The sequence below is a fragment of the Nomascus leucogenys genome, chromosome 13, assembly GCF_006542625.1.
Source record: "Nomascus leucogenys isolate Asia chromosome 13, Asia_NLE_v1, whole genome shotgun sequence".
NCBI classification, from domain to species: domain Eukaryota; kingdom Metazoa; phylum Chordata; class Mammalia; order Primates; family Hylobatidae; genus Nomascus; species Nomascus leucogenys.
This window is the reverse complement of record NC_044393.1, coordinates 71,898,006-71,924,643: the sequence shown is the minus strand read 5'-3', so window position 1 is coordinate 71,924,643 and position 26,638 is coordinate 71,898,006. Positions and strand designations below refer to the sequence as shown.

The 26,638-nt window shown below is 36.7% G+C and overlaps 1 protein-coding gene across 10 annotated transcripts in view; it reads left to right on the top strand.

Moving 5' to 3' along the window:
• The window catches only part of CADPS2 (calcium dependent secretion activator 2), a 564,312-nt gene that overhangs the window by 96,635 nt on the left and 441,039 nt on the right, over window positions 1–26,638 (top strand). The gene's annotated exons all lie outside the window — the stretch shown is intronic.

Below are 26,638 nucleotides of genomic sequence, written 5' to 3'. Positions count from 1 at the left end.
AATACAATGAAGTACAAATGGGATAAGACAAATTAAAAATAAAACAGAATCCTGGATTTAGGGGCCAGTAGAAACACAAACTATAAAACAGAAAATATTTGAGTTTGTCAAATAAGTCTTTTGAATGGTAGAAGAGACTATAAACAAGTTCAATAGGCTAAGACAATAATAATCCCTTTGTATATGTAATGTAGATGGCAAAGTATTTATAGAAATTGCATGGAAAATCCTCTTATAATAAATAAGGAAAAGATATTTTAATAGGATAATGGGTAAAAACCAAAAATAGTTCAAAGGACAACAAATTGAAATGATCAACAAGTTTATGAAAAGATTCAAATTAAAGTAACAACAAAGGTTACTTTCTATCCATGAGATTAATAATATTTTGTCATGAGTGTGGTAAGAAAGTATTCTTATACATGATTTTCTACAAAGTGATTGGTCAAAATCTATTGAAATTAAATGCCTCTACACTTTGACTCAGTGCTCCCACATATGAAACTTAATCCCATAGAATAACAGCAGCCTTAAATAAGAATACATGTATAAGAGTGATTTTTGGTGCATTGTTTGTAGTCACATAAAACCAAAACCAATATAAACACTGTCAGAGGGAATAGAGTGTAAATTGTGGTGCAGCCACATACCATATACTATTATACAGCCCTTAAAAGAATGGCTAACACTTTGGGAGGCTGAGGTGGAAGAACTACTTGTGCCCAGGAGTTAGAGACCAGCTGGGCAGCATAGTGAGACTCTCTCAAAAAATAAAAAATAATAAAAATTAGTGGTGTGGAGACACACACATGTAGTCTCAGCTATTTGTGAGGCCGAGACTTGAGCCCTGGAGGTCAGGGCTGCACTCTAGATAGAGCAAGACCCCATCTCCAAACAAACAACCCAGAATCAGTCAGGGCTAAATCGGATTATTGATGGGGCAGGGTGATGGTGGTGGTTCCTGGAGGTATGTTAGATGTATAGTCTAACAAAGGCAGGGTAATTTCCCACCTTTTTAAAAACAGCTATTATTAAAAGTTATTTTATTGTAATTTATATAGTTGGATGTATATTTGTATCTCTAGAATTATGAGTATGGGGCAAAATATTCAAAGTTGTATCATCAGTTGTTAGCAGTTGCAGAGAGGGGGATGTTGCTCTGGGTTAGTTAGAAGACTCAGTATACAGAAGGTCAGTAAAGGACCTTCAATGGAATCAAGCAGAAAAGAAAACAAGTGCACATGGTAAAGAATCATGATTGTGATTATATTTTTATGTAAAATTACATGTGTACAGAAATAAAATTTTAAAAAATATAGTCTCTCTTTTGGACTTCTGATTTCAGGATAAGTTGAGCCTACATACCTCTTTTCTCCTAAAAATATGGAAAGAACCAAAAATTACATAGAAATTAGAAAATGGCAACATGGAAGGATGCCACCAAGTAGCCTGAGACTATGAGGCATATTTTTTAGCATTTCTGCAACAGAGAGAATAAGAGAAATGCCCATCAGAGCTGACTGGTCTTTGATTCAACACAGGCAAGGAATGGCTACCTAGGAAGTCAATGGATGAGACTCACCCAGAAGTAAATAGGTCCATAGGTATATAGTAGCAAGATACTGGAGCATGATAGGAAGAGGGGGAGGACAGAGCATAGGACAACAAAATGAAGTCCCTTGGAAGACTCATCAGTGGATTCTACCTGTGAGAATCCTGATTTCCTGCAATGGGCTTTGCTTGCTGTGACATTCAACTTTTGAAGACATTGAAGTACTATTACAGAGTGGGGAAACAAAGTTTGTGAACCAAGAAGTCTATACTCAGTTCTGTATTATGGATGAGTATTGTAGTTTAGATTATTGTTCAGCAAATGCTCACTCTCTTTCTTGTCCACTCTGGGCAGAGTTTACTTTTTTGCCCTTTTTGAGAGGGCAGATTTGAGCTTGGCCTTTTGACTTGCTTTATCCAATGAAATGTTTGTGGGTATGGTATGAGCAGAGGCTCGAAATGTGCTATATGGTTGGGCTTGGTTCCCTGAGAGCTGCTGACCTCCACCACAAGAAGAATGTCTTGCTAGCTTCCACTTTTTGCACCTGATCCAAAATGAGACCAGTAGAATAGTCACCCTAGTTGGCCTGCAGCTTGAAGTAGACCTGTCCCACCTAAAGTGTGGGAACAAAGGCTTATTGTTGTGTGCACTGAGATTCTGTGGTTGGTTGGTGTATTAGTCTATTTTCATACTGCTAAGAGGAAATACCCAAGACTGGATAATTTATAAAGAAAAATAGGTTTAATGGACTCACAGTTCCACATGGCTGGGGAGGCCTCACAATCACAGCAGAAGGCAAAGGAGAAGCGAAGGTACATCTTACATGGTGGCAGACAAGAGAGTGTGTGCAGAGGGACTGCCCTTAATGAAACCATCAGATCTTGTGGGACTTATTCACTATCACAAGAAGAGCATGGGAAAAACCCACTGCCATGATTTAATGACTTCCTACCAGGTCCCTCCCATGACACGTGGGGATTACAGGATCTACAATTCAAGATGAGATTTGGGTGGGGACACAGCCAAACCATGTCATTCCACCCCTGGCCCCTCCCAAGTTTTATGTCCTCACATTTTAAAACTAATCATGCCTTCCCAAGAGTCCCCAAAGTCTTAACTCATTTCAGCATTAATTCAAAAGTCCCAAACCTCAATTCTTGACTTCTGTGCACCCACAGGCTCAACACCACACAGAAGCTGCCAAGGCTTGGGGCTTGCACCCCCTGAAGCCACAACCCAAGCTATACCTTGGCCCTTTAGCCATGGCTGGAGCAGCTGGGACACAGGGCACCAAGTCCCTAGGCAGCACACAGCAAAGGGTCTCTGGGCCAGGCCCACAAAACAATTTTTTCCTTCTAGGCCTCTGGGCCTATGATGGGAGGGACTGCTGGGAAGGTATCTGATATGCCCTGGAGACATTTTCCCCATTGTTTTGGTGATTAACATTGGGCTCCATGTTACTTGTGCAAATTTTTGCAACAGGCTTGACTTTCTCCCCAGAAAATCAGTTTTTCTTTTCTTTTTCTTTTCTATTGTATCATCAGGCAGCTAGTTTTCCAAACTTTCATGTTCTGCTTCCTCTTGAACACTTTGCTACTTAGAGATTTCTTCCACCAGATACCCTAAATCATCTCTCAAGTTCAAAGTTCCACAGATCTCTAGGGCAGGGGCAAAATGCCACCAGTTTCTTTGTATAGTAAGAGTGACCTTTACTCCAGCTTCCAACAAGTTCCTTATCTCCATCTGAGACCACCTCAGCCTGGACTTTATTGTCCGTAACACTATCAGCATTTTGGTCAAAGCCATTCAACAAGTCTCTAGCAAGTTCCAAACTTTCCTACATTTTCTTGTCTTCTGAGCCCCGGAAGTCTCTAGGAAGTTTCAAACTTTCCCACATTTTCCTGTCTTCTTCTGACCCCTCCAAACTGTTCCAGCCTCTGCCTGTTACCCAGTTCCAAAGTCAAGCTCACATTTTTGGGTATCGTTATAGCAGCACCCCACTCTATGGGTACCAGTTTACCGTATTAGTCCATTCTCATGCTACTAATAAAGATATACCCGAGACTGGGTAATTTATAAAGGAGAGAGGTTTAATTGATTCACAGTTCCACAGGGCTAGGAGGCCTCAGGAAACTTACAAGCAGGGTGGAAGGGGAACAAACACACCCTTCTTATCAAGGTGGCTGCAAGGAGAAGTGCAGAGGGAAGTGGGGGAAAGCCTCTTATAAAACCATCAGATCTCATGAGAACTTGCTCACTATCATGAGAATAGCATGGAGGTAACCACCTCCATGTTTCAGTTACCTCCCTCTAGTTCCCTCCCATGACACCTGGGAATTATAAGAACTATAGTTCAAGATGACATTTGGGTGGGGACATAGCCAAACTGTATCAGTCACCTTGTAGCCTGTTTAAGAGATGTCATTTTCCAGGCTCCTTTGCAATTACTTGTGATCAAGTTCTGGCCAATATGTAAGCACACATAATGAATAAAGTTACAAGGTGTCACCTTTTTCTCTTGTTGCCTGGAATGTGGATATGAGAGCTGGAGCTCCAGCAGCCATACTGGATCTTGAATCAGTCTGCTAAGGATTTGGTGGCAGCAAGGTACAAAAAACCTGATGACAATGGAGCTGCCATCCCTTCCCTGGACTGCCTACTTTTAGGTTCCTTTTATGAGAGAAATAAGCTATTTTACTTAAGATATTGTTATTTTTCTTATTATTCTTTTACTTAATTATTATTATTTTTTTAGACAGGATCTTACTCTGTTGCCTAGGCTGGAGTGCAATGGCATGATCACAGCTCACTGCAGCCTCAATCTTCTAGGCTCAAGCAGTCCTTCTGCCTCAACCTCGTAAGTAGCTGGGACTACAGGCACACACTGCCGTGCTTGGCTAATTTTCAAACTTTTTGTAGAGATGGGGTCACACTATATAGACCAGGATGGTCTCCTTTACCTGGACTGAAGCAGTCCTCATGCCTCTGCCTCCCAAAGTGCTGGCATTACAGGCATGAGCCACTGCACCCAGCCTTCTTATTATTGTTGCTAGAGTTACATGCAAGGTGCCACCAGTCTGTATAGCAAGAGTGAACTTTACTCCAAGTTCCAACAATCCTCATCTCCATCTGAGACCACCTCTGCCTGGACTTCATTGACTATATTACTATCAGCATTTTGATCAAAGCCATTCAACAAGTCTTTAGGAAATTCTAAACTTTCCCACATCTTCCTGTCTTCTGAGCACTCTAAGTCTCTAGGAAGTTCCAAACTTTCCCACATTTTCCTGTTTTTTTGTTTGTTTTTAGTTTTTTTTTTCTAAGCCCTCCAAACTGTTCCAATCTGCCTGTTTCTCAGTTTCAAAGTCACTTCCACATTTTTGGATACCCCACTCTACCAGTACTAATTTACTGTATTAGTACATGTTCATACTACTATGAAGAAATTACCTATACTGTTGTAGTTACTTTATAAAGAAAAATAGGTTTAATGGACTCATAGTTCCTCATGGCTGTGGAGCCCTCACAATCATGGCAGAAGGTGAAGGAAGAGCAAAGGCATGTCTTACATGGCAGCATGCAAGAGAGCATGTGTAGGGGAACTGCCCTTTACAAAGCCATCAGATCTCATGAGACTTATTCACTGTCATGAGAACAGCATGGGAAAAACCTGCCCCCCATGATTTTATTACCTTGTTCCAGGTCCCTCTCATGACACGTGGGGATTATGGGAGCTACAATTCAAGATGAGATTTGGGTGGGGACACAACCAAACCATATAGTTGGTATATAACAATAGGTGAATGAAACAATATTTTAAAAAACCCTCCTTTTTGTTGTTATTATATAGACCTAAGAAAGTATATGCCCATCTAACTTATCTAGAAAAAAATTTTTGAACTTGAATAAATACTGTACCAAATGAAAACAACTTGTAGGAACAGAGAAAGGAGTAGAATGGAAGGAATCACAACAGACATTGAAACTAGCAGAACTTGTGATTAAATTTGAATGACTTCCTAAGAAAGTTGTGAAGCTTAGTGCAATTGTTAGGAAAAGATTTTCAAAATTCAAGAGCTGTACTGCTAATTAAAAAATTGAAAATCTAACATCAATACAATCCAGGAAGGTGACAGGGATAGGAAATTAAAACCATGTTTATGGTCATATTTTATTAGGGGGAGATATCATTTATAGTGTTAATTCTGGATGGTGATAATCAAATATAGGTTCAGATATGGTAAATTAAAGGTAACCACAAGTACAAAAGAAATATGGCACAGAGAGTGAATTTGTTTTCTAACCAGGGTACCAAATAAATATGTTGCCTTTCTCTTGGGCAAAGTTTGGGTAGGTTTGCTAGTAGCCCCTTTAAAATAATCGGTATTTCCTGAGCTTTGAGTTTTCTCAGGTGTGACACAGATGCACTTTAGGTACAACATCCCCCTGGGCTACCTCGACCCACTCTTTGGGACCTGGCAGCAAAGACAGCCCATGAGAACATGAAGCTAATGCTGCCTTCTGTGTTGTGAACGGTAACATCCTTTATCTCTGATCCAGGAGTCTCATGAATTGTGTCAGCATCTATGATGCTATGGCAGACTAAATTGTTATCTTGCAAATAGTCTAAGACTTTAGTCTTAGACTTAGACTCTTAGACTCTTCACAAACATTGTGCCGCACTGTTTGTTAAACGTTTTTAATATTGCTGTTGGATAAAAAACACGGTGTACCCAGAATGAATTTAATTTCCATAAAACTTTTATAACACAAAACAACCTAGCAACTGAACATATAAAATGAAAACTTCTAGAAGTACGTTAATTTTGTCTTCTAAAAAAAACCACACATAGTTGAGAGACTAACACAATTCTTTGAGAATTTAACAGATAAAATGAGCAAAAGTTAAGTAATTTTAGGAAATTTGGCTATCACCCTCAAAAAGCTTGAGTGGGTATACATTAATTATTTCTGGATATAGATATGCACACAGACACATACCATCTTATCAAAAAGGTAATGTAAATTAGGTGCCCATGAAACAGTTAGAAACATTAAATATATATTGTAGGCCTCAAAGGAAAGTTAATAAATTCTCAAGAGTAGAAATAATTCAGTCTTTATTTGCTTTCCTACATCCATTTAAACTAGAAATTCAGAATAACTAAAAATTCTAATCTAACAGAAACCAAACATTCTTCTAAATAACTTGAGGATCAGAGAGCATATCAGATGTGAAATTAGACTGCAGAATTGATAAGAAATGTACTCTATAGCAAAGATTATGGTAATTGGGCAAACCATAATTGGTAGAAAATTTATAACCTATGCTTTTATTAAACAAACTGATCCCAAAATAAATGAAGGAAGAATTCAGGCCTAGAAAACTGTCTTAACTAACTTTTTCTTGGAAATGGTTCTGGTTCTCATGACTAAATATAAGCCTGTGTTAACACGTTGTTCCATTTTTAGAAAAGAAAAAAATACAGCTCTTTACACTTTAAAGGAAATAAATTGGTTTGAGATGACTTTTTTGTCAGTTCTTTTGTTTCCAGAGAGAGAGAGAGAGAGAGAGAGTGTGTGTGTGTGTGTGTGTGCGTGTGTGTGTATTTGTTGTTGTAGAAAAGACTTGAATAAATTTTAGCAAATTAATTTTTAACTTCAAAATCAACTTTCAATAATTTAGACTTACTTTTAGAGATTAATATATATGGCAATAGTGATTGAAATTGAAAATGTAATTGAAAAGTTATTCTTTCTCTTTTATTTTAAATTGTCTCTGAACTACATTGATTTTTCTAGCTATTTTTCATTTTTTGTAGCCTATTAATAAAAACTTTGACCTATAATATATAAAGTTTATGCGAGAGAGAAAGCTAAGCAGACATAAATTTATAATCTGTCTATTGTCAGAACAAACAAGGTGAAGGAAAATGTGAATGCCAAACATCAGAGAGCAAAACTAGTAAGAACTAGCTGTCTTCATTTCTTTAAAATGTGAAAGGTAATTTAAGGAAAGCTTTGCAAGAAAACTGGGATGATAATTTAAAGTACAGTTATGGAAAAGTAGTTTGCTACAAGTAGAAAAGAAGGTTTTAAAAAGGTACTTTTTATGCCAACCCTTTTCTGTGATTAAAGCAATGCCTGAAAAAGCAATACTTGTTCACTGCACAACATAAAGGATGTGTGTAAACAAATAAAAATAGTTCGTATGAATCCTACAGCTCTTTTATGAAGCCTTTGCTGAACTTCTGGTCTGAGTTATATTCCTTCTTTTGTGCCAAGACAACCTCTTCATTGTTTCATAGTGTTTAATGCACAGTATTAAAGTGATCTGTTTATCTTTTCCATCTTTTCTGTAGGTATCTTTAAAGTTTAAACAATGTCTCCATTTTCATATTATCAGCAGTTTAGTGCTGATAATTTAGTGCTGTAATTAATAGCATTAAGTAAATGAACACGGATATTATTACCTTCTAAAGATTGATTTGTTATAGAAAAGGAGTTACTGATTTAAGTAGTATAAACAGTCTTTAGGCCTTAGGCCAAGGAGTTTTTCAGAAATGCTTTACCAGTTTCCATGATATGGAAACAGGTTCACCGCGTTTCCAATCACCATGTCCTTTCTAGCATTTAATACTATAATTTTCAAATCTTTGTTAATTTAATCAATAAAAATAACCTACTTTAATGTGCTTTCTTTTCATTACTAGAACAATTGGACATTTAAAATAATTTAGCAATTCGTGAATTGTTCGTGTTTTCTGACCTTCATTATACTGAGCTCTAACTCTAATAAAGTTATTAACTTTTTGTTCATTTCATGTGGTGCCATTTTCTTCCCATTTGTTTGCTTTTCAATTTTCTTTATAATCTATTTTGATAAACAGAAGTTTTGTCTATTTAAAATTGTTGACTTTTTGTCTTCTCCTTTGCCTGGAAAGTCCTTCTCTGTCAAGAGCTTAGATTTTTACCTTTATTTTCTTGTAACTTTATATGGCTGAAGTACCTTATCTAGGCATAGTCTGTTGTACTTACTGGATCTGCAATAACCGTGCATGTGGATTTGAGAACTGACATCAGTTTTCCATCTAGAAACATATGGTATGTCTCTCCAATTTTTAAGCCATCCTTTAAATCTCAGTGAAGATTTATTTTCTTTATATAGAATCTTTGAGCCTTTTTTTTGTATTTTAGTTTGTGATTGCTTTTGCCAACGGGTTTTTCTGTTACCTTAAACAATTATTCTTACTATACAGGAAAGCTGTTGATTTCTTGCAAATTTAACTGTATCTATTGAATTTACCAGACTCCCTTATTGGCAAATAATTAGTTACTCAGTTCATTCTGGTTTTCTGATGAAATGTAGCATCTAAAAGTAAAGTGGCATTTTAAAATTTTGGTCTAGCTTTCAGTGGGACTGTCATTAATTTTTCACCTATTAGGAATGCTGTTTATTTGGCATGTATGAACATCAGTTTATGGTTTCAAAATGTTTGGACTATTGAAGTGATATGTTAATCACATTTTTACTATGAACCGTTCTTGAAGAAATATAACAATCTTAGTGGATACTTATTTTAATATAATTAATTCACTTTTAATCTTTCAAATATTTAGTGTAATCACCATATGCAGAGGTTTTTATAGGCTACTCAAACCCTACCTCTGTTCTTCAGTTCTCATCTTAACAGTATTACATTAGCATTCCAACTGAATTCTAAACTTTGTTTTTTTTCACTCCTCCACGTCAAGTGTATCAGCTCAAAACCAGTTCTAACACTGAATATATGAAATCTCTTCCTCTATCCATCTCCTCCACTGTTCCTCACTATTCCTCACTATTCCTCATTTGGTCTATTGGAACTGTCTCCTAAGTTGTCCCCCTACCTGATTTTTCTCTCCCTAACACAAATCTGATCATGCCAGTTCAATTGTTAAAGGTAAATGATGGTGTCGCCTTACCCCACTGTGAAGTTGACACTTTTTTCTGTGTTATTTCCAGCTTGGACTGTTGTCAGGTCCCCACAGTTTCTCTTTCTTAGCCTTACTGCATTGCTTAACTTTACAGAAACACGATGTGGAGTCCTCACAGCCTAGAATGATCCACTGCCTTGTTTTCTTGGTGACCATACCTTCCCTCTTTGGCTTGGAATCCCCTTCACCTTGGGAGTGTTTTACAACACCATGGCTATTCACACTGATTTTAGGTGTCTTTCCTTTCTACTCCCATTGTATCCTTTACATTTATATTCTACTTATTGCACATTATTTCAATTAATTTCCTTGCCACTTTCTCCACTGGAAATTTCTTAAGAGGAAAAATCATATGCCTTATTCATCTTATTCAATGTGCCTCCTAAATAATAGAGACTCAGTAGATATTTGTTGGGTGATAGGATGGATGCATGGGTGAACAGACTACCCATAGCCTACATTATAGTAGCACCCATTGTCTTCATTATAGTAGTAACCATAGCTTACATTATAGTAATATCCATAGCCTGGTATTTTCCTCTTCCTCATTGCTGCCAGTGTTCTCTCTGAAAGATTAGTCTAATCCTTTTACAAAGCATTATAAATCCTTCAATGACTTTCAACATTCATATGATAAAGTATTTTAAGCAATGTTTCTCCAGACTTTAACAGCCCAAGGCTGCAGCTGTCAACTCCTACTGCAGGTTATGTTTCCCTGGGGAGCTTTGAAAATTCCAGGATGTCTAGGCCCTGCCCCAGACCAATTAAATTAATCCCTGAGGTTCAGCCTCAGTATGGGCATTTTTCAAAAAGCCCATGATTCTAACTCTGCAGCAGGATAAAACTTGCCCTGTCCACAGCTTCAGAATTTCTGGCAGCCTCCAGTCACTGAGTATATCTGGAAATGCCTGAGTAAAGGCTTATGGAGCACTGAGAATTTTTCCTGGCTTCCTGGCTTTCTGCTGAGACCTGCTTCATCACTTGACGCCTTAAAGCCCTTTTGTCCTAGTTGTCTGGAACCTGCTTGAGTGCCCTGCAGCAGCTCCTGCTGCACCTGCTGATACTTCTGCCTCATGGTGTGGCATGATTGCTGTCCACATGTGCCCTGTGGGTGCCACCATCTATGAAGCGGGCACCTTTAGATCTTGAGCATGCAGAAACTGGGCCATATTCTTTAAAGCCCTCTGGATAATCTCTGCATTTGCTCCACCCAAGCTGTACTGGGCACTAGTTTGAAGAGGAAACAGTGTCTTTCTTGCCTCTTCCATGTTATACTGTGTTCATTAGATGAAACAAAAGTATCTTGTTCTCCCATAAGTACTGAGTTCAGGGGAGTGGGGTCAGGGACCCTTGTGAGTTGCAGCAGATACTGTGTTATGTGTAAATTCCCCTCTAAGGAAGTTACTTTGTCACTGGCTAAGGTGGAAAGTGATCCTTCTCACTGTATTCTTTAAAGTGAGGTTTTCCAAAAATAAAAAATAAATAATAATAATAATTAGAGGATCTCTTAGTCCCTCATATTTTCTATACTTTTTTTTCTATAACAGTATTGGATTCCTTTCCTACTTACTACAGTGATTTCATGATTTGCATGATATAGGGTGGGTAGAGAATGGGGGTAGGAAAGAAGGAAAAGAAATGAGCATTGTATGGCTGTCATTGCATAAACAGACTGTACACACAGAATTCTTATTTCAGTGAGGCAAGGTGTGCTGAGGTTTGAGTTCTTCAGTGAGACCTGGTTCTAATTCTTGTTCCCTTAGTTATAGTTGATGTTCTTGGGAGTTGCTTAACCTTTCTATGTGTCAGGCTCCCTATTTGTAAAACAGAGCTAGTACTTCCTATCTTATGGGTGGTTGTGTGGATTGAGTTAATGTATGTAAAATGCTGAGAATAATACTTGACCCATAGAAAGTGCTCAGTAAATATTAGCTGTAATGAAAATCATGACAATTATAATTTAACTCTCACAGCAGCCATTTGTGATTTTTATTACTGTCCTCGTTTGGGGGGTTAAGAATGGAACCTCAGAGAATTGAAATCACATGTCCAAGGTTACACAGTCAACAATTGGCAAGTTCAAACCTGTGTCTGTCTCACCCTGAAGCCCATGCCTTTTGTGCGATCCCGTATTGCCCCTGAAAAAGAGGTGAAGGTATTTAATCCACTTCCATTTTGAAATATATAATTAGGACATTTTTAGTTTTTATTTGATCTAAGAGACTTGAGAAAATGACTTTTAGCAAATGGATGAATAACATTTCCAAACACTTGTGTTCTGTGTATAGCATGATTTAGAGGAGGAATTCTCCGTTTTAAGCTCTGTGCTTTGAAACTTGGCTGTCATTCTTCATTGCTGTCATGAGGTGAAGAGTTGGGGATGTAGGTGACGTATTTGAATGAACACAAAGAGATGGAGTGAAGGAATTTAGGGATTCTGTGCCTGGAGGGCTCAGTGAATCCTCAGAATTGTGTCCCTGCAAGTTGTGGATCCATGTATGGCTTTCCCAAGATATGGAAAGCTCTACTGTGTTAGGAATTTGGAGTGAACAGAAATGTTGCCAGAGCTCTATCCAAAGGGGAGGGTGAGATTTGGACTCTAGTTTTTAGCTGTGAATTTTAAAACCATGTGTTGGTGAAAGAATACAAACTAAGAGTCGTCTTCTCTGATAATCATAAACCAGGCTGAATTGTCTTGAGGGCAGTGCTAGTAAAAAAGCAGAACATTACTTACAGTTGTCTTACTCACTTGCTTGATTCTCTGAAACTCTTGTGGTCTGTATCTCACATTAAACATAGACCCAATTTGACAGTGCTATTTGAATGGCAGCCTTGTTGTGATCTAGAAATATAGATCTGACAGCTGTGACCTTTTTTTTTCTTTTTCTTTTTTTTTTTTTTTTCTGATAATGGCACTTAGCAGCATATGCTGTCTTTCAGGTTATCTACATTTTCCGTTTTAGGCTCTGTGCTTTGAAACTTGGCGGCCATTCTTCATTTGTGTTTTCTTTTTAGCATAAAATATATCTTCCATGCTCTCTTGTGGCTTTCTACACATGGGGTCTTTGGGCTATTCAGTACTGAAATATAAGACATAAAAGAGAAAATATTTGCTTATAAACCTAAACATATGGCTTCCAGAGGAGCTGTTATTACTTATTTAATTATCCACAGTATGATTTCTTCACATTGAAGAAGAAATTTTAAAAATAGCATGAATTTTATATCTCTACAATATTGAAAACATTTATTTTGATTCCTTTTTAGGCATTTTGTTTTCAATTTAAAAAGTCAGAATCCTCTTTGTCTGATACTGTTTTAAAGATCATTACTGAACGATCAGTGGGCAAGGTAACATGGCATTTCCAAAGCCTTTCAGATTTCTGGACCTTAAGATTAAACAGTCATCTATTTGCCTCCCATATTTAATTTTAGAAATGTCCTAAATCAGTTTTGAAACAACGTAGGAATACTTTAAAAATTCTTGTTTTTCTAACAAGATGATTTTGCTTAGATTTATATATGACTTTGTTGCATATTTCTGATGTGGGTAACTAAATATGTTACCTTCACTTTTACTACCATTCTAAAGTAGCAATTAGGAAATGAAGATAGAATGAAGGTAGGAAATGTGGGCTCACCAAGATCAACTGTTTTTCTATGGCTAATATATGCTGGATGCTTGTCTCACTTGGTCAAGTCCATGATTAAAGTAACTTGAAGGTATCTGCTTTAAACCTCACTTTATTAAGGATAAAGTTTGGCTTTCATCACCACATTTTACTTTGTTATTTTGTGATTGACAACTGGCTGCAGATGGTAATAAAAGCTGTATATAAGGCCAGAAACTCACTTTAACCATCTCTCCCTCCTGATACCACTTATTTTTCTAGAATTGTGAACAAAAAGGAATGTAGGCTTATTGTCTCCAGTGAAATAACAAACAAGAGGCAGCAGATCTGTGTCACAGTTAGGATCCCAGAATTCTAGAAGCTCAATTTTTCAATGCAGGTCATCTACGTTCTACTGTAAAACACTTTCTTTTACCCTTTTTAACTCCAACCTAATGCACAACTGAAAATCTGGAAGTTCTTCAAATTAGTAATAGCTTCTATTCTCATATTTTACTAAAGGTACTTGGAATTAGATTATTTGGAATATCAATAAATGACTAATTTACAGTTACTAAAATTATTTACACACCATCTATGGGAAGGTCACGGGGAATGAGAGAAAGGCACAAAGGGTGTGCCAGCTGAGCAGAATTAGGGCCTTTGTTGGTCTAACTGCATGCGTTTGAATGCCTCTCAACTATTGACTTTTCATTTTAGAAATAGTCACACAGTAATCCCTCTCCAACCGAGAAGCTTAACATTCCTGAAAAACACTATGGTTGGCATAACTATGGTCTCTGAGGAAATAAAAGGTTAGGGTAGCATACTATTTCAAAGCATAGCCTTGGGAACCAAACAGACCTGGGTTTTGAATCCCAGCTCTAGCACTTATCTGCATGGGCAGTTTCTTTGACTTCTGAAATGTGTTCTCACCTTTAAAATAGGAATAATAACATCGACCTCACAGTTGTAAAGATGAGATGAGGAAAAAAATGCTTTTTAGTTTAGTGTCTAAAACCCAGGAAGGATCCTGTAAATGTGAATGTCTGAACTATGTAGGGGAAAATATTAAAATGACATAATATGTATTTAGAAACTCATTAAATAAAATTTCTAGAAAGATCTGCTTCAAAACAATCTATTTGATTGCACTAAAACCTGCTTTAGAAGGCAACTGTCTCTCAACTATTGTTTTAGGGAATAATGATTTTTGTATTAAGTATTTAATAAGTGCTAGACATGTGTTTTACATTTGTCTTTTGTTCTTTACATGTATTCATTAATTTCATTCTTATGTCAGTCCTGTCAAATAGATACTATTGTTATTCCTACCTTATATATAGGAAATACAGCTTTTTTTTTTTTTAGACGGAGTCTCGCTTTGTCGCCCAGGCTGGAGTGCAGTGGCTCAATCTCGGCTCACTGCAAGCTCCGCCTCCCGGGTTCACGCCATTCTCCTGCCTCAGCCTCTCTGAGTAGCTGGGACTACAGGCGCCCGCCACCACGCCCGGCTACTTTTTTGTATTTTCAGTAGAGACGGGGTTTCACCGTGGTCTCGATCTCCTGACCTCGTGATCCGCCCGCCTCGGCCTCCCAAAGTGCTGGGATTACAAGCGTGAGTCACCGCGCCCGGCCAATACAGCTTTAAAGAATATGAGAATGTGTTACTTTCCCAGTAACTAGCAAATGATAGAGCTGGGATTTAATATCAGTTCTGCCAACAGGGTGACAGTTAACCTGTCACTCCTTATCTTTTCAGCTATGATGTCATGATCTGCTGACACACATTCTCCCACATCTCTGTGTTCTACAAAGTTTTTAAAAGTTTTTAAAATAGCCACTGTTTGTTTGAGCTTTACTGTCTTTTACACTGGTATACACACTTACACCTTTTCTTAGTTGTGAGCAAGATGGCATTTCAAAATTATCCTGATTTATTAGAGGACATGCTCTCCTGAGCTGACTCTGTCCATATATTGAAAGTGAAAGGAATGAACAGTTTTCCTACCTTGTAGTCCAATAAACTTGGTTTTTAGGGCTGGGTAACAGGTTTGCGTGTGGGGAGTGAACTAAATTGCAAATTGGTAAAATGATTAGAAATGTAGAAATATTCTTATCAGTATAAAATATTTCTAAATTACAACTGGGTAATAGTCACTCTATATTGTGTTTATGTGACTATGGTTCAAATAATGCAGAAACCTTCTACCTATTGTGTGTACGGTTTGGATGTGGTTTGTCCTCTCCAAAACTCATGTTGAAATTTGATTTCCAAAGTTGCAGTGTTGGGTGGTAGGGAGTGGGAGATACTTGGTTCATGGGGGTGGATTCCTCATGAATGCATTAATGCCTTTCTCCAGGAGTGAGTTCATTTTCTCTTGGAACTGGGTTACTGCAAGAGTGTGGTGTTCCTTTTCTTATTTGGCCTCTTTGCATGTGCCTGCTCCCCCTTCGGTTTCCCTACCAAGAGTTGAAGCAGCATGAGACCCTCACCAGAAGGGATTCCCAAATTTTAGATTTCCCAACCTCCAGAATCACAAGCCCAATAAACTTTCCTTTATGTATTACCCAGTGTCAGGTATTCTGTTAAAGCAACACAAAATGGACTAAGACATTGTCTATTTATCTTCACAATTCCGCTACAGGAATTGAGCCCAGAAATCCAACCTGGAGTTTGTATAGGAGCTCCACAACCAGCGAGCTCTGTGTGATGTTGGCAATGTCACCTAACTGGAGTATGTCTTCTCAACTATAAAATAGAGACAAGAATTACCAGATAGTTTACTTTGCTGATTAAATGAGTTTAGATTTCAGTTAGCATAGTATATACAAGGATGTCAATTATTGATAGCTGCTATTTCAACTATAACTTTTATTGTTGTTCTGTACAGTCCTCTATATAGAGGACATGTTATTTTCCTAACCAATGGAATATACTTTAGCTCTTTAGCTAGATAACTATTATAGTTTTATTTTAAATAGACATTGTAACAATATTCATGAGGTAGGTACTGTAGGAGGATCTGGAGTCCAGAGAAAGTTGATACCATAGTCCTTTAGATAGGCACTTGTGATTCATTAGTTCCCAACTGGTCAGTCATTTATCCATGTACTCATTAATTTTTATGTAGATTTCTACCATGTTCTGGGCACTGTTCTGGATGATGGCTGTCCACCCTTAGCTCCCAGAGCGTGTTGATTAATTTATCATTTTTAAAAATACAGGTCAGCAGTAAGCAATATAAGCATACTAGGATTCTCCATAGCCAAATTTAAAACTTGAATTAGAGACTTAGATCCCTACTTGATGGAACTGTAATTTGAGCCCTGACTTTTGCTGGAGTAAAATATAACTGTAAGCCTTCTAAATCTTGATCTGGCCAACAGACTATTTGGAATGCCTGAACTTTGTTACATGCCAGAACATGTACAGCCCAATTGGTATAATCCATCAAAGTGTCAGATGAGCCACTATGTTTGTATTAAATTCATGAGAGAGTGAATCAGGGTGTGACTCCATGTGTTTCAGAAAGTGCACCTACTTGGTAAACCACTGATTGTACCAAGCTGAGTTGTAGTAGGAGGTACAGAAATAGCAAAGTGATTTGGTAAAATACCTGGGCTGCAAGTGTGGGTTTAAGTGTAATAGGCTTCAGATTTTGTAGATGGGGAAAATAAGGCTTAGAAAGGTGAAATGGCTTAGTGGAAACTATCCAGTTAATGAAATGCCTGCTTGCCTGTCTGCCTTCAATGCACGCAGTACATTTCCTTCTCTGGGCCTTGATGTTTGGCTGTTTCTTCTACTTGGTCCGTTCCTCCCATTGATATTATTTGAATGACTTATTCTTTCACTTAGGTCTCTAGTCTTACATCCTTTAAGAGTTCTTCCCTCTTTCACCATTCTATCTAAAGTAGCACTCTTTCCTCTCCCTCTCTGTTGCTATACCCTGACTTATTTTGCTTCATTCCACTCAGTACCATCTTACATTGTGTTTACACACTGACTTGTTGTGTCTTTCTGTATTTATATCTAGAATGTAAGCTCCACAAAGACCGACTATTTGTTTTCTTTAGGATTATATTTTCAATGCCTAGGAAAACACTTGGCACATTGTAGGAACTAAATATTATTCAAATTAATGAACAAATATATTTGTCAGGTAGTTATGTGTCTACAATTATGGTTGCTGAGGATACAGTTATAAATAGGACAGCTAGTCTGATGGACATCTTATTTTCAAGTAGAGAAGAAATAGGTAAGACAGAAAATTTAGTGTGTGTGCTCTTCTGTGACAGGGATATGAATAGGGTGATGTAGGAACACGTAAGAGGGTCTCCAGCCTTAGGGATCAAATAAGGCATTCTGGAGAATGTGATATCTAAGCTGAGTCAGAAGAAGCTGTGTAGAAGCAGCTTGAGTGAAACAAGTATGTGGGGAGTTGGGCAGGGAAGGCAAACCAGGCAGAGGGAGCTCCAAGTGGAGGTTCCAGAGGACCAAAAAGCTCAAGCATCTTAAGAGGTTATAACTATGTGCCTAAATGAGGAAATCTTAAAAGTACTTTTTAACCAAGTTGAATTTATACACTTTTGGATATGTCAGTGAAACAATATGTAGTCAATATTTATTTGGCTACAATAAATCTCATCTTATATAAAATAGTGTATTGGAAATAGTGCAGTCTATGGCGGTAACACCCTGAATGCATCCGATCTCATCTGATCTCAGAAATGGTGATGTTTCTGATTTCATAATTTGGAAAGATCTTGAAAACATTTCATGTCTGTCTTTCATGTCAGTTTTGTCATGAATAGAACCCCTTTGGAATTATCAAAGTTCTCCAGAGCTTGTCATATTTACTTTCCTGGGTTTATTCGCTTATTAATTCAGTAAGAAGCATTATAGAGCAACTCCTTTGTGCCAAGCACTATGAATTAAAATGGACAAAGACCCTTACACTGAATAATGGAGTTTACCTTTTGAGTGTTTAGGATACAGTCCATTTTGACGATGGATATGATGGCATTACTGACAGTATTATCCCAAAATATATCAATACTTTGGCTCTTTCCTCTGTTTCTTCTAACAATTACATATGACCCATATTTCTAAATAATATTCATATACTGCTGTAACTGGGTTTGTCAATTTTAGCCATTATTTGCTGATTTCTTATTGTCATGGGTTAGGATTCAGCACTCTCATTGCACTATCCCTTTTGCTTCTCTTTCTTTCTCTCATGGGGAGGAATCCCTTAGTTTCATAGACTCGTATTCATGTTTTTGCTTAGATCATCATTCATTATTTATATTATGCACATCCAAATATTATTTGCAATTGGGAGTTGCTATGCAATATGATTATATTTCCTTCCTTTTGTTTTTCCTAAATCAAATGATGACTTGGTTATTTGTGTGCTTAGTTTTCTGTGTATCATTAATTTTCCCATATCATCCAAAGGCCTGTTAACACAGCCCTCCACAAAGCTGATCATATCCAAGAAACACATCTGTGTGTGTGTGTGTGTGTGTGTGTGTGTGTGTGTGTGTGTGTGTGTGTGTTTCATCTACTATTGAAACTGGTTGCTCTGTAGGTCACCTTCACAGTCCTCCTGAAATTTCCTTTTGCCTTTTTTCAGTCCTTTTCCCTGTTACCAGTGTCCTCCTGTCTTCCTCTTTTTTGGTCTTTTCATTGTTTGGGTGGAACATATTCTCTGTAGCTTCATCATTGAAAGGAAGGTAGGGTGGTGAAGTGTGTCGGGATGACACTTAGCAGATCTGCCGTTTGAGACACACTGCTCCTATCTGGACTGGTGGCCTTCTGTGACTGGTGCTTATCTGTCATCCTAAGATTTCTACTGTCATCTTGAAAATTCCCTTTCCCTCTCTCCTTGGTTAAAGCTTTTGTGTTTTATGACTTATCCTCTTTCTTGAGAGAGGTGCATGGGAGAAATATTTTTTAAATTCTTGATTTTGAAAAATGTTTCATTCTTACCCAACTCAACTGATAGTTTAACTGGGTAATGAATTTTAATGGCAAATCAGTTTCCTTCAAATTTTTGAAGTCTTTTCTCTGTTTTTAGTTTCTGGTGAAGAGTATGAAGCTATTCTAATTCTTCATCTTTGTATTACAATGATGTGCTTTGATTCATACTAACTTCCATCCTTATTGGGAACTCAGCATTCTTAATTTGTTAATTCGTGCGCCTCCCTTCTGGGAGATTTTCTTGAATTATTTGTTAATGACTTGCTTTTTATTAATAGTTTTCTCTGCTCTCTTTCTGGAATTCCACTGAATCTACTGTTGGACTGCCGCCTAGCTTGTTCTCTGATTTATTTATCCCTTCACTTTTATTTTCTTTATCTTCTTCTTTTTTCTCTATCTTTGGGGGATTTCTTGAACTTTATCTTCCAATGTCTCTGTTGAGTACTTCTTTTCTGTTGTTTTATATATATACACATATACATATACATATATACACACATATATTACACATACACTTTTATACATACACACATATATATAGGGGTGTGTGTGTGTGTGTGTATATATATATATATATATATTTTTTTTTTTTTTTTTTTGAGGCAGAGTCTCACTTTTCACCCAGGCTGGAGTGCAGTGGCATGATTATGGCTAACTGCAATATCTGCCTCCTGGGTTCAAAAGAATCTCGTACCCAAGCCTCCCTAATAGGTAGGATTACTGGTGCATGCCACCATGCCCAGCTATTTTTTTTTTTTTTTTTAGTAGAGATTTGGTTTTGCCACGTTGGCCAGGCTTATTTCAAACTCCTGATCTCAAGTGATCTGCCCACCTCAGCCTTCCAAAGTGCTGGGATTACAGGGGTGAGCCACCATGCCTGGCCTATATTTTTAATTTTCAAGAGCTTTTTTTTGTTTGCTTAATACTTTTTTAGAGCTTCATATTCTTGTTTCCTGTGGTATATTTTATTTTTCAGATAAAGTAAGAATAGGGTGGTGGTTTTTGTCATCCCGCTGGTCTGATTCTTCTAAGTTGCCTTTTTCCATTTATTTTTATTTTTAAACTTTTGTATTAGAGACTTTTCATACTTCTCAGACAATCCTTGTATGCACACTTTGTAAGAGTTAAGGGGTTTAAAAAATATTTGAAAGCTCTCAGGATATAGGTGAGGCTTATTAATTTGTGATCTGGCTGAATTATTTTGTGGGCATCTCTGGCCATCAGCTATATTTATTTTTTCATCTTGTGGGCTTAGTTTGATTCCTCAGAGATGAGTATTGGCCTGGCCGCCAATGTTCCAGGAATGAGTGGAGGAAGAAGCTTTCTTTTTAACATTGTATATGGAAACGTTCACTTAATTCTTTCCTTTTCAGTATTGCATCCCACTTTCAGTTATGTCTGGGTTTCCCAGGCTGGAGACCCTCTTTTTCCCAGAGAAGAAATCTTCAGTGTTTTCCTAAAACAGTGACGGGAAGTTGCCCAGCAGTGTAGAATTTGTTAGGAGATATAAGGATATCTTTCATGATAATTTTTCAACAAGACTATTTTGTTCACCTCCCACCCCTGGTTTTACCCATACAGTGCCAGAAGTATTAGATGCTGACAGTGTCTGAGGTTTTCTTTTTTTTTTTTTAATTTAAGTTTTAGGGTACATGTACACAACGTGCAGGTTTGTTACATATGTATACATGTGCCGTGTTGGTGTGCTGCACCCAGTGACTCGTCATTTAACATGAGGTATATCTCCAAACGCTATCCCTCCCCCCTCCCCCAACCCCACAACAGGCCCCAGTGTGTGATGTTCCCCTTCCTGTGTCCATGAGTTCTCATTGTTCAATTCCCACCTATGAGTGAGAACATGCGGTGTTTGGTTTTTTGTCCTTGAGATAGTTTGCTGAGAATGATGGTTTCCAGCTTCATCCATGTCCCTACAAAGGACATGAACTCATCCTTTTTTATGGCTGCATAGTATTCCATGGTATATATGTGCCACATTTTCTTAATCCAGTTTTCAAGGATTCTTTGGTATTAACCAGGGATGGTACTTAACTCTCCACATTATCAGGTTAGGATTTGGCTTTTTGGAATCTGCTAGTTCAGTTAATAGTTATTCATGTGTTTTCCAGTTTCCAAAATTTTGTTGCTGTTGACTCTTACTATTATTCTTATAGTGTGTCTTAAAAATGTTTGCTTTTAGTGAGATGTGTTAGGAATGAATACAATTTAATATTATATATATCTGCTAAACATGAAAAACGAATTAGTTGACTACATCTATAAATAATTACCTAAATATACATATACAGACATTTATAATTGGGGATTGTTGTACAATATGATTTTATTTTCATCTTTTTTTCCCTGAAGCTGATGACTTCTTTGCTTAGCATATACAATGCTTAATGTTTTACATATACAGTTAATTATAATTATATAGTTTGCTTAGTAATTATACAATGTATCTATACCTATGTATGCCTATGTATATGAAATGTATAAACATACTGATTCTAGTATAGTCTGTGTGTAAAATTATTCATTGTACTATAAGCATAGGTACATATATGTGCTGTGCTGTGTGTGTGTGTATATATATACACACACACATATACACCCACATAAATAAAAATTTGTGACTAAATTAAAGACTCATATTTGCTGTATAGTTGGCTTCTATTTTATATGCTCACTTTGGAATAATCCTATTTAGATTTTGATTCTTCCTTTGCTAGCTAGTTTTAGACATTTACCATACAATTTGAATAAAATCAGGCAATGTAATGTTAAAATCAAATTACGATGATAAGTTGCTTTCTTCAGAAATTGGATTAATAGCAAATTAAAATGATAAATAAAAATGACAATTGGATTAATAGCAAAGGTCTGGGCAAGAAGAAATTTTGGATTCCTGCAGTCTCATTTCTGAATACTACTCAGTAATCCATTAAAATCATTTAAGTCCTCTATAAATCAGTATAATGACAATGTAGTCTATAAAATTAAGCTCTTCTACATAATGTTCAGAAGATTCAAAAGACTTTTTTTCTGAAACCCCAAACAATTTCTGCGAACTCAGAAACACTACCTCTACAATATCCGTTTATTTACAGTGTGACTTGTATAATGAAATATACAGAGCTGGCAACTTTTTTCTATTTGTACTTTTGAAAAACTAGAAAAGAAATGTAACTTTATTCAAATGGTCTTTGATTTCTTCCCTAACCTTTGCATTTCAGTCTACCCCTTGTCTTGTGTCTTTAACTCTGCCTTTTGCTGGCTGACATCTACTTCATTACTCTTAAGAGTATATGCCTTTTTGATAAAATAACTGTTACTCAGGGCCATAATAATTTCATTACATCCCTGGATCCTGACTTTCAGATGGGTGTGGAAAGATATCAGTCAGGTAAACAAACCCAAACAGACAAGCTCCACAGTATTTTGGCAATGGCTCCTAAAACTATGGACTGTGATTCTCCACATAGAGGGAAAATGGCAATTTTTTTTTATCTTACTCAACTTCATAGAAATGTAGTTTCCTGCCCTGAAACTAAAGATTTTTTTGGCTCATCATTTTTCCTTTAAGGACCTTTAATTTTTTTTTTCCTGAAATAAGAAAATCTTTAGATGCTATTTTTGGTTTGTGCTAAGTAAAAATTTTTCTTCTAAACAAATGTACACTTTAATTATGTTAACCTTGGTGCTTTCATTTATTTATTGATTTTTCCTGTTTTTTTTTTCTCTCGTAAACTCTGTTGATGAAGATTAGTTTAAAAACATTAATAGTTTGCAGCTATCACTTTGTTTTTTAATCCCCAAGGCTTTCATGGTAGAAAAATAATTGAATGAATGAACCCAGTACTTCCTAATTCTGAAAGGTAGCTTAGCATCTGCTCTGAGGGCTGCTTAGGGAAAGGTCAGTAAATGTATGCAAATCACTTCTTCCTTGGGGCTTTTGAAGCTTTTGCTCTATGTCTTTGTGTATCTGATTTCATATTCTATTTTAAGAATAATAGAGATGATTTGATATGATGTGCCTGTTTAAAAAGTGGCAACAGTTTTTTTTAAGGTACAGTATTTTGAATACATCTCAAAAATACTATTTCACATAATCATGGTGCTTTACATCAAATATAAGAGGCCTTTAAAATAAGATGTGAGATTGCATTTGCTTTGTTTTACCCCTGCGGTCATTATAATACATACGTGATGTTTTTAAGAACCTTAATATGAGTGATTGCAAAGAATTGGATATATTCTACTTCAACTTCTAAAAGGTATTTTCAGCCTGAACTTTTCTTTGTTCTGCTGAGATGGATGCATAATACCAAAAGGAGTGAGAAATTCATTTCTTTGAGAACCTGCAGGCAATATGACAATGAATAAGGCTTGGCAATTTTCAGCAAAAAGAACTTATAATTTCATGGGCATGGGATGGTAATACATGTATATTAATAACTAAAATTTTATCAAGATAGTATCTCAAAATTATAAGAAGGTTATTAACAAAGTATGGGAAGCAAGCTTGACTTTTCTTGATTCTGTTTGCTGCTATAATAATAATAGATTTGATGTTTCTCTGTTAGAAAAATATTAAACTGTGAATGTCATTTTGTCAAATGATGTTGACTTTTTAAACTTAAATTTAGCATTTTAGGTAGGAAAAGCATCATTATTTTAGAAAAATCATAGCTAGAGTTATATGGTTATCTCATGCATCTGTCGATCTTAGTTTTTTTTCCCCTTGCTATGTGAATATATGCAGAAAAACATCCATACTAATTGAGTCTGGCCTAAAGAAGACTTTTATCACTTTGTCTTTATTTTAAAATGGGTTCTGTTATGCACAAGCAGTATCATGTAAGTAATGACTACCTTGGTATTTTTAATAAAATTACCGTTTTTCTTTATTTCTCCTAATCGACAGGCATCTAGTAGCTGCTAGTCAGTTGTTTTAAAAAAACTCAGCTAGAGATTGAACGTCCAAACGTGTTACTAGAGTGTTGATCAATAATTTTTTAAATTTGGGCCTATTTTTTAGGACATGGGTGTCAGGGCTGCCTAAAATTATGACATAAATCACCACAAAGCATCTAGATCAGGAACGAGAGTTCTTAGTTTGGCAGAATCTCAACCAGAAACATTAGCATCCCTGGGGTGCTAAATTTATTGTAGTACAGAACACTTTAAAAAATCTTCCTGGCTGGGCACAGTGGCCCATGCCTGTAATCCCAGCACTTTGGGTGGCTGAGGTGGGCAACTGCTTGAGCCAGGGAGTTTGATACCAGCCTGGACAACTTGGCGAAACCCCGTCTCTACAAAAAATACAAAAATTAGCTGGGCATGGTGGCGTGCACCTCCCAAGTCCCAGCTATTTGGGAGGCTGAACTGAGAGGATCACTTGAGCCAGGTAGGTAGAAGCTGTAGTGAGCCGTGATTATGCCACTGCATTCCAGCCCGGGCAATAAAGACCCTGTCTCAAAATAAATAAATAAGAACTATATCTAACTTATGTTAACAGAAGAAGACCAGCATTGTTCAAAAACATTGCCTTTTGGTCACAGTTCAGAGCTTCCCCACCTTTGTGTAATATACAGGTCTGCTCAGGAAGTAGCACTCACACTTATCAATGTAAAAGGTGTCCCTGGAGTTGTTCAGTGTGGCGGTTCCTTTCATACTGCACTTAAAGATATGAACTTGAGATTGGGTTCTGTAGGAGGTCTGAAGATGTAATTTTTTTTTTTTTTTCTTGAGAGGGAGTCTTGCTCTGTTCCCCAGGCTGGAGTGCAGTGGTGCAATCTTGGCTCACTGCAACCTCTGCCTCCCTGCAACCTCTGCCTCCCAGGTTCAAGCAATTCTCCTGTCTCAGCCTCCTGAGTAGCTGGGATTACAGGTGCATGCCACCATGCCTGGCTAATTTTTTGTATTTTTAGGAGGGACAGGGTTTCACCATATTGGTCAGGCTGGTCTCGAACTCCTGACCTCAGGTGATGTACCCACTGCCACCTCTCAAAGTGCTGGGATTACAGGCATATGCCACCATGCCTAACCCTTAGGAAAGAATTTATGCCATTTTTAAAATAATAGCTGATTATGACATAGTATAACATCAGAGTATTTGGAAATTCAATTATATATCAAGGGTACATTATTTAACATCTGTTTTCCTTTTTTTAAAATATAACTTTTTATTTTTATTCTTTAAATTTTGACATCTCTTTTCTAAGAAATGTGGTTGTATACATTTCTTTTGATAATGTAAATGAATTTCAAATTGAATTCAACCTTCTCATATCAAAAATTTGAAAATAATGACTATTGTATAAGTATATTTAGATGTTCTACAGTATTAGGATACAAATGATAACTAAGCAACATGTGACTTGTTTTAACCTCACTTTTTCTAAGTTGGATTTTTGTTTTGAATTCATAAACTTGGTACATACCAATATATATATTAATTAAGTCCTTGTATAATTTTAGTTCATTCTGGTGTTCCAGTGCCAGTTAAGTTAGTCGCCTTTTGTAACCAGTAACTATTCAATGAATCTGAAAGGGAAAATAAAGTATTTTCAGTTTTCTAAAAAATGTCAACTTTTGGCTCATAAACTCTTGATTAAACCTTAACTCTTTTCTGTATCGTCAGTGTGCTGTGGTAAGAAACAATAACAAATGATGTTCTGATCCCATTTTTCACATAAAAGCTGAAAACAGATGGGACACTAGCAGCTTGGATTTTATTATATTCACTATTTTGTTAACATAATTTAATGTGGAATCCAGGAAAACGTCTACATCGCAAAGATTCTTTGGAAGAGAACTGTGTGTTACTTGAGTTGCAGTGTTTTCAGAATAAGCTCTTGATCTCAAAGCCTTTACATATTCCTATCAGTATAGAACACAAACATAGGCCTTGTTTATGAAATGTCTTATTAGTTTCCCATTTATTTTTAGCCTCTCTAAATTTCGTTCCCAGTAGTTTGTTTGGGTTTTTCTCTGCAAAACAAATCATGTTCTTCCAAGCATAACTTTTCAGGGATTTTCAGTTTTATTTAAAATAGGACCATTTTTTAACATCTGGGGATTCATTTTATGTACTGGAAGTTCTTTTGTTCTAATAGTCTTTTGAATTAGTGTCGTCTCTGTCATCTGACAGCTCTGTCTTCATTAAACATTTTGACAACTGATACTTTTTCAATATTCTCTGCTTCACTGGTCCCAAATACAATACAATGTTGATAATATCATATAGCTGATAAATAAAAAGTGATTTTGTAGTTGATTTGAGGCATTTTGGTTTTAGCTACTCATTGCATGACTTTAGTTCAGTCGGGTAGTTATATGCCCTAGTTCATAAAATAATTTTGAAGATCTTAAACTTCACAGCCTTTTAAGTTTAAGATGAATTTATTAAGGAAAGATGTCAGCATGGTTTGCTTGGTACCTTGGCATAACTTGATAATGTTTACATGCAACATGCAAACAAGACATTTAGACTGCAGGAAAGAATCA